We start from the raw sequence: 10303 nt of genomic DNA on the forward strand, positions 1-10303 counted from the left end.
AATCCGATCCGCCGGTCCGGTCGTTCGTTTCCAGCGACTTTCCTCGTTCGTCGGCGTCGTTGGTTACTTTTTTACGAACGATTTTATGCCCAATCGATCGTTCGTCGTTCGATTGGAACGATAAAAATTGGAAGTGTGTACGCACCTTAAGATTGGACAACCTTACAGCCAGATGTTTCAGCCAAAGCAGGGAGCGAATACAAATAAATTATTTAAACAATTCCAAAATCCCTGACAGATAGGGCTGCTATATCATAATGATTCAAGAAGGAACATTTAGATGATTACAAATGTCCATTGGTGACTGGCTCTCCCTAAAGCACAAAGATTTGCTGAAATGTCATGAACAGCCTCTCTTTAGTCAATCACATCCTTGTGCCATTATGCTCATTCTATTTGTAGTCTGAGACTATTCTTTCCCATAAAGCCAGTGACCAGCAGTCAGTTGACATATTTGGCTGGTTAGGGAACAACAGTGAAAAGAAAGTCTATTTAGGCAGCTGTTGATGGGCTCCCTCTATTGCTGTGCATACATTGTAATGAACACAAAACTTCACAGAGGCTTTGCTGCTAAAACAAAACTGCATGTCATCAACCATCTCGTCTAGTTTGTTTAACATTTCAGCACTCAGCATTAAAGGGAATGAACTACAAAACACACTGACCCTCCAGCCAAACAGGTCAAGGGAGAAGCACTGTGTTTTTTTATAGAATGTTTGAGTGTAGCCACCTGTCATTACTGCAGTACCGTAATGCATAATTGGATTGCTACATTCCCAAGTTGCCTGCTCCTTTAAACAGTATAATTAAAGGGATAATTATCATTTCATTACATTATGTTAATTAAATGTGGCACAGCGAGAAATCTAGTGCAACATGTGGCATGAAAAAATATACTGTTTATCCTGTTTGTTTCTTGAATTCACGATAATTGCGCAGTCATTTCATGTAAGAAATAAATAATGAAATAATCTAGACGCTTCAAAGGAGAACTCCAGGCAAATATATAGAATAACCTTGGGTTCCCATTTTATGTGCCCATCAAAATCTCAGCATTATTTTATTTTTTTAGTTTATCTAATGCAAAAGCCTGCACTAACCGAATGGTGGCTCAGTGGTTAGCACTATCACCTTGCAGCACCAGGGTCCTATGAATAGGGCAATATCTGCATTGGGTATGCATGTTCTACCTGTGTTTGTATTGTGTAGGTTTCTTCTGAAGACATATTGGAAGTTCACCCAAAAAAGAATTGACTTTAGACTATGATAGGAACATAAAGTGATTAGAACCTCTAAGGTTGCATACACAATTATTGTCGCTGGAAACGATTATTTCATGACAGACAGATACAAACAATGACACAGGAGAGGAGAGAACCTTGTCCAAAAAGAAATTACCAGTACAGTAAGTTATGTCCTTGCAATGGGAGTCCACTACTATATACTTCAGCGCTGAGAAGAATTGAAGCATTAATGTGGGTGAAGCAATGAAATATCCCCAAAATACTGGCCTCACCCAACTTCAACCAAAATGGAGTTAAAAGGGGAACTTCTTAAAAGTCCTACTTTAAAAACTTGCGATCAGGCAGGTGTTTAATAACCATTAACCTGCCTGATCGCCATGCAGCTGTCCAGTTTCATTGAGCTGCACATGCATGGGAGTTACGTCATTTGGCCCAACCGATCAAGATTGCCGAAGATGTAAACTATGTATGTAAGATATAATGTAATTACTCTGCAGAGTGAATTTGCAACCTGGGATAAGCATACAAGATACACTTTACCCCGTAACTATGTTATGGGAGGCAACTCACACATTTCTATTATCTTGGCTCTCCATATGACTTTCAAAAACCTATATCCTTATATGACCCACTTATACTTCTTTACCTTTATTGCCTTTTCATCATTGCCTCCAAACACTTTCCAAATACTGCATTATATTGCTGTCTATCTGTGTCCCTATCCAGTAGGCTTCTCCTAATTTTCTATTTATTTGATAATTAGTGTACAGAGTAACAGTACAGAAAACTTCTCTATATGGACTTTTACAGCAAAGCCTGACAGGGCTTCTAAACATTCTCTACTTTAGCTAATTAGAAAAAAAAAAAGTTGGGTTTTAGTTGCAACACCTAACTAACCTATTACCTCTAAACACACACTCCTCCTCTGTTTTCCTGATTACGTGTGTACCTAGTATATGGGTATAGTAAACAGGGCGAAAGAGGACTATAAAAACTTCTATTTATAAAGCAGAGAATCTGACATTCCCTCAAGCATTCCTTTGTGGGAATCATGCAGGTGTATGTGTTGGCAATGGCAGTACTGTTTGAGTGAATGTCAGTTTCCCTGTTTTATAAATAGAGCCCTAAGTGTTCATAATACCTAAAAATTTTAGTACTGAGCAAAATACCTACTCCCAATATGTATGCCCAGCATTTATATTAATGTGCTTCTCAGGTATATTATACTGAAAACAGGATGAAATGTATTCCTGCTTTAGAACATTCACACATGAGAGTTTTATTCATTTAACTTTTATTTTAGGATTAAAATACTCCAGGGATGTGTGTTCCTCAGCTATCTAACAGGCAGAAACAGGAAGTGCTCTATTTAACATTAATTATTTATGGCGTATTATGTATATAAAGTCTCTTACAAGGGTATATGAAGGGTACAAGAAAATAAAAGCTGAACTTCTGGATAAGCAGATATTGCCTAAATATTATCGCCATGTACATACACTCTTAATGTGCTTTGTGCATTTTCTCAGATCTGTACAGTAATCCATCAAAGTACTTTTCCTCTGTGCTGGAGCGTCCTGTAATAAAGACCAGCTATAACTGTTCCCTCTCCATGTGCAGAATGACTGGTTTTGTATCTGCCCCCCTGTATGAGACCAGATCAGGTAGACCTGCTAGTTGATTAAGATATTTGAAGCCCATTAAACATGCCATGCCACTTTTACAAGGTAATATTAGAGTTTGCAAAGGCATTTGGTCCACGCAAAATAGATTTATATCTTGTATGCTTTTTGATTATATATTAAGATATACTCAAATATTTTTGTTCCCATCATTTTAAAACTTTTTTTTTTTACATTTGCTTTCTACAGAATAAAGTAACAAAAATAATGAAAACGTTGTATTTTATATACTTTTTTTATATTGTATGCATAAAAATCTGAGTTTCTAAATTATATCCTATATGATTGTGGTGGGGGCCCTAAAGAGCCCGGTTGTTTGCAGCAGGCAGGTGCTTGCCACAGCCAGTTCTTGTGAATAAAATGTTAAAAAGTTTGTTTGCCACTTTTTTGGGGAAGTTAATGCTCTACCCCAGGGGTAGGCAAACTCCGGCCTTTAGGCCAGATACAGCCTAGCCAGTAATTCTTTCCAGCCTAACGCCCCCCTGGTCGATCCGGCCTAATCCCGACTGGCAACCCACGGCTCTTTAGCCTCCTTGTTACGCCTCCCTTCCCTATTTACCACGGCCGGCGTTAACACTTCTGCCGCTAGGGTAAGGGGACATTCCCTCCCCTCCGTATACATTGCGGAGCAGAGAGATTTCCTTTCAGGGGTGTTCCCTCTCCTCCGTATGCATTGCGGAGGAAAGGGATTTCCCTTCAGGGGCGTTCCTGGTGGGGGACGAGACATCAGCGCGGGACTCGAGAGAGAGTTCGGCCTAGTGTGCCTTCCTGACCTCCTAAAATGGCCTAGTAGCCAAAAAGGTTTGCTGACCCATGCATCTTCCCGTTTCAATGTAAGTGGGATCTAATGAAAAAGTTGCTTTTAATATTGCGGAACTAAAGTTCTTGCATTCAGATGAGCCTTTGTTCTAATATGCAAATGTGCACCCACACTTTACTTGCAAAGCAATCTTCTCTATAGCTGCAATTTCAGCCTATTCTATTGTCACAAGCTCCTTCTTCCCCTGAGTTCAGAGAATTTGGCTGTTTAATTGGCTGGGTCAAGACAAGGTAACTTGTGAGCATGGGAATTCCTGCACTGCAGGGATATACTTGGAAGCAGCGTGCACTGAGCTGCGCATGAATGAGTGTTCTCCAATAAAAAGAAAATATGACAAAAGACACATACACAGACTATTGTGTTATACTGAACCCTTCTCTTGCTCTCATGAAAACTCTCATGTCAAACTTTCTATCCTAATAGCAATTAGAGTTTGTCATTTTTGTTTTTGGAAAAAAAAATATTTGCATACCCATCTTCTTCTGTCTTTTGAAACCGTCACTACTTCCAACCACCACATATCTCCCCACCTATTGTGTGTTACTTCCCCTACCTCCTAGATTGTAAGCTCTTCGGGGCATTGTCTTCTGTATCACTGTCTGTATGCATCTATTTAATATACAGTGTTACATAATATGTTGGTGTTATAAAAATCCTTTTTTTTATTATTATTATTATTATTAATAATAATAATAATAATAATAATAATAATATTAATAGTAATAAAATGCTGACTTATTGTTTTTACAAGTCCAACATTTACCAGCCAGTAAAAATACAAGGCACATGGCAGCCCTAGAGTGCATGGTCACTAGAACTAATAAAGGAGTGAATGCCCCCAACTGGGATAAAAAACAGCTATAAAAAACCTTCTTCCTCTCTATTCTATTACAAAATAAAAAAGTCAGGGGACATAGGTGGTGGTACTTTAAAAAGGGACTGGAGATCTATTTACAAAGCAGTGAACCTGACATTCACTGCTGGGGAATCATTAAGGTCCGTGTGTTTCAATGACAGTAATTAATTCTCCACCATGGAATGTTTTAGTGAAGCCTTTATTCACTGAGGCAATCTGCCTTCCATTTCAGGTCTGCCAACCTATTGCAAATAATTAGCTGCTTACACAGCACCATGATGGTTCACATTCCTTTAGAGCAGGTGTTCTTAAGCGGGGGGTATCCATACTCCTTGGGGGTATGGGAACCCAATGCAAGGGGTTCAGGACTCGATCCCTGGGTAGTGGTATTTATTTTATTTATTGTATTAATTTATACTTGGTTACATTAATAAATCTGAAATCAAAGTAAAGAAATGATTGCACAAAAACAACAACAAATATTCCACTAGATTAGTGAAAGTCTGGTATGTGGTTGAGATATTGAAAAAACGTGCATATTTAAGTTTGTTTTCTTTTTTTTTCTTTTGTGTAATACTCAACTGTAAGAAGTAAAATTATTGGTTTATAATATGAAACAGGTGAATCAAAGTTATATTGTAAAATACTTGTAGCTATTTGTAAATTTGTCATTTTTTATTTTGCTTATTGTATATAAATATGATAAAGTTATCAATGCCTATGATTTTATTTAATGTTCCCTTCCTAGCTATCCATATCTAAAGTACAGTAAATTCAAGCTGTTGACATACTTGGATGTCATACTAGCAACTAATATAAGGAATGGTGATGATTATTTCGACAGTCAAGTAAAGGGGCTATGGGACCATATTGTAGAATCCATTGGGGGTCTGGAGTCATTAAAAGGTTAAGAATCCCTTCTTTGGAGCCTAGGCCCAAAAGCATATCTTTGATTTTTCATCCTTTCAGGTCTACAGTCTAATCATCTGTTTTAAATATTTGCTGAGATATTCCAGCAATGTTCTTATTTCAAATGCTTTAAATGTCTTCTGTTTCACCACAGGTTGTAAGAATTTCAGGTATTACCGTCGAACGACCTTTAAGCAAACGCCAACGATTAAAAGAATAATAATGTGCTTGAAGGAGGTGAGTCATGTCTTTCTCTCATCTTGTGCCCCATTAAACAACCAACATCACAGGCTTGATCCTTCAAAAGGCCACACCTGGGACAGGCAGCCCTGGCAGTGCATGGTTTCCTTATCTGTTAAACCTTAGCGTGAGAGGATACATCAGACTGGCGGGCCTGCACTCCTGTGGTTGTATCTGAGGCCTGTCTGTCAAGCTTGCCAGCTGTTAGTTTCTTCTCCACCACCGTTTTCATTTATTCACATGCTGTCAGGCCCCGTGTCTGTCAGAGTTTCTCTGTGTGCATTGGTAACTTATTCCTTTTCTCCTCTGCATACTGATCAGAGTCTCAGTCCCTCATCATGTATAGACATTGCATTTTCTTAAAACTCAAATGCAAAGCTTTAAGTTAGGTGTGGGTAAGCCAAAGAAACCACCCCATTCCACTTATTTGCACCTTCATCATATTCTTGCACCATTTCTTTAATTTCTTAAACTTGTGTTAAGCTTAGTGCTCAGAGCTCATAAAATTGTCTGCATTAGTGTAATATTCTTTATTCAGCATTTTTTTCAAGTCTTTGAAATGAGTAAGAGAAATGTGTATCTATACCATTAATTTGGAGAGGAATTTCCCGTCCCTTGTTCTGGCAAGACAACCTTTACCAGACAGGTAGTGATGAAAAATCTTAAACAGGAAAACAAACCAAAATAAAAAGTGACAGAGGTACTAGCACTCTATTACGTAAAGAAGATCTAAAGTCACAGTCTCTACATGAACATTTATAAAGAGTAACAAACACAAACTGAAATGAAAAGTTTGTTTATGCAGTCAGTCTGTGTAGAGGTTGTGAGGTTTTCAGTATTTCTGGCTGAACACTAGAGGGCAGCACAGCAGCTGCCTATAGGAAACTCAATGTCCCATGATTCCTTGCATTCTGTACATGGATGGGGGTATTTTCATTTGTAGTTTCTGCTCTCTAAACCACAATAGGTTGGCTACAAATGAAGACATTCTGAACAGGGCATGAATTGTAGCCACAGACATTAAAGATGTGCATATGCAGGATAGAAAGTATTTATAGGGACTTTTTTTTAGAAAAACAAGGGGACAAATGTAGTAATTAAAGCAGAAAACACATACATCTGACTGTACAGTTGTTAGAGATCTCTTACTTCTTGTCTTGGCAAGACAACCTTTTTACTAGACAAAATTTGAACAAATCTTTCAAATAATGCCCCAGACTGCATTAACACTTATGAGATTTGCAATCCCTCTCCACATCTATATTGAAAATAAATGTTGTGGACATAGATAAGTTGTAAGTCACATTATTCATTTGCTCAAATGTCATGGTAAAGTGAACCTGTCAGAATTTAAAACATTTTAAAAAGTAAAAATCTTAATGGAGACTTCTGCTCTAGTAATAAGTGCCTAGGAAGGAACTTCTTTTATCTTCGGAAAGATTCCCTTTCATTCCTATTGTGCCTCCATAACAGAAAAGAATGGGAAGCAAACAACTAAATTAAACTGAAGTCCTCCTTTGAGGCTACCAAATCAACAGGTCCTCTTTAAATCTTCAAGCATTAACAACAGACAAAATATTTTCTTTATTGTTTGCCACTGATGTTGTCTTTTAAAAACAAATAAGTATTTCTTCAGGCAAGATATTTAAAAACAAATTCTTCTTGTGTTGTTCAAAGCCATTTACAAGTGATTTATGAGTTATAAGCATGCTTCTCAGGATCTTTCAGAACTGGTTTTCATTAATGTAAGTGAATTGGCATAACATGTTGGATGGTTTACAGAGCTGTTATTTTATTGGAAACCAGACATCTTTGAGAAATTACAAATGTATTACAAGGACTCCACGTGAGTGCTATAGAACGCTGAGGGCCATGGAATGGAGAGTTTGCTAGAAATGGGACATGTCAAGGGGTGAAGTTCCTATGACAGCAATTTTTAAAAGTGAGCGATTAAGTGCAGCTGCCATAGCTTTAGATGCACCTAGACCAATTAATATTGAGGATTTTTGGAATTTTCTGTGCCCATGCTAGGCTCTTGGAATATAGAGGGGTATGTATTGCAGTTTATAGTCCCCTGGTTAAGTTGGCACTGGCTTCATTCTATTCAACAATAGACTGGTTAGGGTTTTTTTTTACTAAACTGGGTACCTGTTGCAGTAGAGGTTAAGGATCGTAATTTATTTATATATATTCATGTATCTGTATCATACAACAGGCTGCAAAGACCTAAGGAGTTAGTTGACTCTATACAGAATTGAACAGTTCAGATATTGTAAATATATTTTATTTTAGAATAGATAGTGATACTTTAAATACATTAATGTAATAGCAAACATAGTATACTATTATATATAGAGTAGTAGAGATAGATTACATCAGAAATAAACTCCTGAAGCTTTATCATCTTGTGCCTGTTTAGTCTAGGATGTCTCTCTATCTACAATTCCCACTGAAGAGTATCTCTGGTCTGTCAGTATAAGTTCTAACCTATCTGGGCTGACAGGCAGACCCTACAGCTTGAAAGTATTCTGTCTAATCCTGCTCATTTGCTAAAAGCAAAAGGATCACTAAGCTAAAATCTTCTTCCACCATGTAATGTATGTCAAAGAGAAGATCAATGAGGAGGTCCTATTTACTTAAACTATCAAACAACCTCATCAATATTTAATGAAAGCAGACTATGTTTCGCTGAAAGTGCAAAACAGAAATAGTCTTAGGGAAAAAGTTTCATGTTTAACTGCTGTTTCTTCCTATCATCATGGGGCATAGATGCTTCCACATCATTTTAAAGGTACCTATCAGTGCTTCTGATTTTTTTATTAGGTGTCTGGCTATAATAATACAGAATGATGATGATTTAATGATGAAAAAGGGTTAACAAGATAATCTCTCTACTTTTATTAGGTACTATCATGTCACTAGAACAATAAAGGATTTAAATAACCCTCTTCCTATGTCAGACTGATTTGCTCCTCCATACCGTGTTTGCCCTGTTCAAGAATCATTCCACCATTCCAAAAAGGTATGCTTTAGGGCACTGCTGTCAATGGTTATCCTACAAGGGGGTTGTACAATGAATACAAAGGCCCTGATTTAATAAATCTCTTCAGGGCTGGAGAGTGTACACTTTCATCAATTAAGCGGTGTGATCCAGCAAACCTGGAATGGATTTCTTCAAAGACATGCTTTTTGCTAGCAAATGTTTTGAATCCTGGACCAGATCTATTCCAGATTTGTTGGATCACCAATCTTCACTGATGAAAGTATATTCTCTCCTGCCTTGGAGAGCTTTAATAAATCAGGCCCACTGGTTCTACATAGTTTTACATATTATATGAAGAACCACAAAATAATCCCTTGCCAACCATAAAAAACAAAAGTCTGCAGGTCACAAGTAGCTTTTAACTGCCAATAGATTAACAGGAGAACGCACAGAATAGCTACCCAAATAATTACATTTATACATATAAACATGAATTTCAGTACACTCACATACACTAATAACATTTATCATTTGTTCACATATATATATAGAAATTATAAAACAATTCCCAGTTGCAGTTCCCCCTTCAGGAATTTTTACACAACAGGAGAGAAATGCATGAATAATGTTTTGATATGTCAAGATAGACAAGACACTTTGCCTAGACCAGGAGTGTCAAACTCAAATACACAGTGGCCCAAAATTTAAAAAAACTTCGACAAAGTTGTGGGCCAAACTGGAAGCTGAAATAGCACCGCCACTACAATTCTCTGCGTCAAGAAAACAGTCCAATGCAGGGCTTAATGTTGTGAGTGGCTGGAACTCCCTTTTCGCTAAAATAGCACCACCACTACAATTCCCTGCGTCTATAAAACAGTCCAATGCGGGGCCACGCATTGGCAGATAGGCCACAGGTCTTAAGACGTGAGTGATGCCGCTACTTCAATTCCCAGCATTACTTGCGTCTATAAAAAAGTTCAATGCGGGGCCACGCATAGGCAGAGAGGCCACTGGTCTATAGATGCGAGTGTTTCCGAGAATTGTAGTAGCAGCGCTATTTTAATGCAGTGGCGGGCCATTTAGAATTCCTTTGGGAGCCGACAAAAAGGACGTTGGGGGCCGGATTTGGATGTTTGACACCCCTGGCCTCGACTAAAGCAGTGTTATCAGTTGAGGAATATTTGCTACTCTCCATCATTAATGAGACTGCAACACTGTAATTTTGTAACAAGTCAGAGAGTAAAGCTGCGTACACACTTCCAATTTTTATCGTTGGAAATGAACAACGAACGAACGAAGAACGATCGATTGGGCAAAAATCGTTCGTAAAAAAAGTAACCAACGACGCCGACGAACGAGGATAGTCGTTGGAAATGAACGACCGGACCGGCGGATCGGATTGGACGACGATCCTTGACCATCTATCGCGTGTACGGTCGTTCATTGATCGTCCATGGTCTGAGCATGCGTGATAAACGAATGTTCGCTCAATACATACTGTATTGTGTATATGAGTGTATGTGTATATATATATATTAATCTCTCTCTCTCTCTCTCTCTCTCTCTCTC

Source organism: Pyxicephalus adspersus, chromosome 2, assembly GCF_032062135.1.
Source record: "Pyxicephalus adspersus chromosome 2, UCB_Pads_2.0, whole genome shotgun sequence".
Classification (NCBI taxonomy): Eukaryota; Metazoa; Chordata; class Amphibia; order Anura; family Pyxicephalidae; genus Pyxicephalus; species Pyxicephalus adspersus.